Below are 3,945 nucleotides of genomic sequence, written 5' to 3' on the forward strand. Positions count from 1 at the left end.
TAATCCTTGCAAAGTTGTCCCGGATGGTGTTCATCTGCCTCCTTAACGAGTAACCATTGCACATGCTTTCCAAGGATACGGATGGAGCCCCCTGGACATGGTGGAGAGAGTCCAGACATGGGCCTCTGGGGGGCCTGGGGCTCAGCTCAGCGAGGCCACCACTGAGGGTTGCTTCCACCTCAAGCTTTGGCTGATCCTATGGGTTCTCTCTTCCTTCCACCCATCTCCCCAGTCTTACAGGTGCGAAGCCCACCTGTCTTTCAGGAACCAGTTCAGGGGGTACTTCCTCCACACGGCCTTCGCACTCCTTTAGTAGAAAGTTTGCTCTCTTGCCTCGAACCTCACCCAGTGCTTTTCCTGTATCCTTTTGTGTTTGAAAAATGTAAATTACTCCCTTCCTCCCTACCATGGTCATTATAAAAAAATTAGTAAAGAAAATAAAGGGAAGAAAGAAAAATATCACTGGTGACCCACTTTTCAGAGATAGCCATTATTGAAATTTTGTTGTGTATCTTTCTGGATTTTTTCATATGCACACAAATGCATATTAATATATGTACTTGTTTTGTGTCTTTGTAAGGTCATTAATTACTTTCTATTCTGTACTATAAGTAATTGCCTTTGTGTCTTATTTCTTACTAGAAGTAAGGGGCTCTCTCATCTTTGTGTATTCTGCCTCCTCTATAATGGGTTTTATACATTGCAGGGAAGCAGCAGTGATGAATGAATGATTGAATAGGTTATTCTATATCTTTCTGTAAAATGAGAATTTTGGGTTGTGTTATGTCTGAGGCCTTTCCCAGTACTGATAATCTGAAGACTTCTGATTTGTATATCTCTCACTTGGGTAGAAGAAAGAAACTTCCAAGAAATTTGATGATAGGGGGGCATATCCTTTCTAGCACTAACACTGTAATATCCTCAGACCAAGAGGAGCTCAAACAATGATTTAATGCACTCAGGCTGTGTCCATATAAAACCTAAGGGTCACCTGGTTTAGAGTGGATGTCTTTTTTTGTCTTATTTAAGTGGGCCAATTTTGTGGTATCAGTCGACACGTAGAATCTGAGAAAAAACAATTGTTTTGAATGCTATAATCCATAATTCCTCATTTCTTCTGACCTACCAATAGCCTATAAGACAGTGGCAGCTGCAGCAGGGTATGCATGGCCCGGCAAACAGAGTGCGGCTGGATTGTACCCCCTAATTCTTACTCCCTCAGTAGGGCGCCTGTTAGTCAGGACACAACCCCATGATTATATCAGGAGCTGTGGAGCAGAGTACCTAGAAGAACTGAAAGTTCCACTTACATGTTTGCTATCTATGTTCAGGATTCTTCTTTAAGCAAATAAGCAAGATATGTGTTATCAGTATCAGAAAGTACAGCATTTGTGAGCTCGCCTAACAATTGTACTATGGTAGGATTCAGATACTCCCTAGCCTTTGTGCTTTTCCTCCTGCTGGTCCCCGTCTCTGAAATCTACCTGTCCCCACTGATTGCTTTCTCAGTATCACCCATGTTTCATGGCTCAGCTCAGAAGCTATCTCCTTCACAAAGCCTTCCATGACCCGCCTTGCTGGAATTCATTGAAACCCCTTGTGTGCCTTCTTCGTACCTGCCTGAACCTCTTGCATTCCCATCTCAGGTTTTACTTTGAGTGTTGTTTGAGTGTTGGGTGATGGTTCACATACTAGTCATGGTCCTTATCATCCTTAAAATAGAGATGATAAAATAGATTCTCCAGGTTCCTCAATAAGTACTGTGATTACTATAATCGTAATACATACCTTTTACTATCTATAAAACTCCTAGAGAAGAGAGACACTGCCTATTTGATCTCTGGATCCACCATGTCAACATGACACTGAACACAGACTGCTTTGTGTCCATAAAATTTATCTGAAACTGTTTGAAGAAAAGCCTTGAAGGGTAGATGGTACCATTTATTTAGCCTCAGAAGATTTCCTGTACATACGTCCTTTTACCTGCTCTCTAAACCCATTGTGTCTGGCATATTTTTATTCCTTATTCTCTCAGTCCTTTGCACTTAGCTCTGCATAGTTTCCAAAGCTTCCCAATAGCCTAATAAGGTAGGTATTATTATCCCATCTTTATAGATGAAGAGAAACCAAGACTTACATGTGTACACCTAGAAAGTGGTAGAAGTGGGATCTGAATTTTGACCTTCTGTCTCATGGCTCAGGGTTCCATATTCTAAACACTGCCTCATAGTGCTAACGGAAGACTATTTTAAGTCTGGAAAAGACTGTCCCAATTTGAATCATTTATCTGTGCTGTTACCGAGTCAGAGTTTGAAATGGTGACAAGCCAATTTCTTTTCCCCTAACAGACTCTCCAGAAGGAGAGCATTTTGAAGGGCAATATTGGTCTTTTCTAGAGCTCTGGTACTTGTGTGTAAGTGGCTTTCACCAGAAACAACCTATACAAAAAGTTCCATCACCTGCAGCCCAACTTTGTCCTTTATAGCCAAGAAAGTACTGTTAAGGTCTCGGTAAACAGATTAAATTAAGCCATGTTTTTCTTTCCACGCCTACAACTCCATTTCCTAGTTCTTCAAGGAAAAAATATCCACAGAGAAGAATTGCTACCAGCTTTTGTCCTTAAATATTTAGAAAAACATAGTCCATAGCCACTGACAAAGAGTTGACAGCTGCTGCTATGATGCCCTCTTTTCACGTAAGGGTCCCCAAAGTGCAAACAACATAGCTAGTCCTGTGTTGCCTGTAACTCATTACTTGGGTCTAAATGGGGGATTTGAAGACTGGAGCAAAGCAAGATTTTCAGGCACAAATTAAGTTTTGGAGAAGGGTGTATACATATTCAGGAAGTGAGAGGAAAGACAGGGCTACCGCACTCTGCCCTCTGCTGTGAGTTTCTACACGGTTCCCTGAGATTCTCTAGCGGGCTCAGTTCTAAGGCTCTGGCTACAGGGCACGCGTCCCCCATACTTGGCCTTGGCTCTGCTCAGATGAATGGGCTGGTGGTGGCTGCCCCTGAAGCTGTGCCCTGTCATCTCACTGCTTCTCATCCCTGGCTGGAAATGAGAAACATCTGGGAAACTTAAAAAAATCCCAGTGCCCCCCAAAACAAACAACTCAATTAAAAAAGCCCCGGGCAAAGGTCTTGAATAGACACTTCCCCAAAGAGGATATACAAATAGCCAATAAGCACATGAAAAGATGCTGGACATCAGGAATCATTGGGGAAATGCAAATCAGAAGTACAATGATATGCCACTTCATATCCAAGAGGATGGCTATTTTAAAGAACAAAACAAAACAAACAAAAATCCCCCAGGAAACAGCAAGTGTTCGTAAGGATATAGAGAAATCGGAGCGCTTTTGCATTGTTGGTAGGAATGTAAAATGGTGCAACTGCTGTGGAAAACATGTAGCCATTTCTCAAAAAAGTTAAACACAGAATTACCATATGATCCAGAAATTTCACTTCGAAGTGGATACCCAAAAGAATTAACAGGAAGGACTCAAAGAGATATTTGTACACCAAAGTTCATAGCAGCATTACTCACAATAGCCAAAAGGTGGAAAATCGCCAAATATCCATCAATGGATGAATAAACAAACAAAATGTGGTATAGATCCTTTTGTGGCTCATAGGCATGATGATTGGTCTTTCATGCTATTGTGTGAGATGTGCTTCCCTCTAAACCTTGTTATCACGTCAGCTCATCAGCTCTTTACCTGTCTGACATGGAAAGGAAAAAAAAAAAAAGAAAAAAAAAAACAAAACCCAAAATGTGGTAGATACATACAACAGAACATTATTTTGCCTTAAAAAGAAATAAAATTCCGACACATATTACAATGTAAATTAACATTGAAAGCATTATGCTAAGTGAGATAAAGTGAACATAGAAGGACAGATATTGCAGGATTCCACTTTTGTGGGGTAGACAGAGGTGC

The 3,945-nt window shown here is 41.1% G+C and overlaps 1 pseudogene; it reads left to right on the top strand.

Moving 5' to 3' along the window:
- The first annotated feature begins 3,620 nt into the window (after window positions 1–3,620).
- Window positions 3,621–3,733, top strand: LOC134363479 (small nucleolar RNA U13; annotated as a pseudogene).
- Window positions 3,734–3,945: the final 212 nt, after the last annotated feature.

The sequence above is a fragment of the Cynocephalus volans genome, chromosome 14 (genome assembly GCF_027409185.1).
Source record: "Cynocephalus volans isolate mCynVol1 chromosome 14, mCynVol1.pri, whole genome shotgun sequence".
NCBI classification, from domain to species: domain Eukaryota; kingdom Metazoa; phylum Chordata; class Mammalia; order Dermoptera; family Cynocephalidae; genus Cynocephalus; species Cynocephalus volans.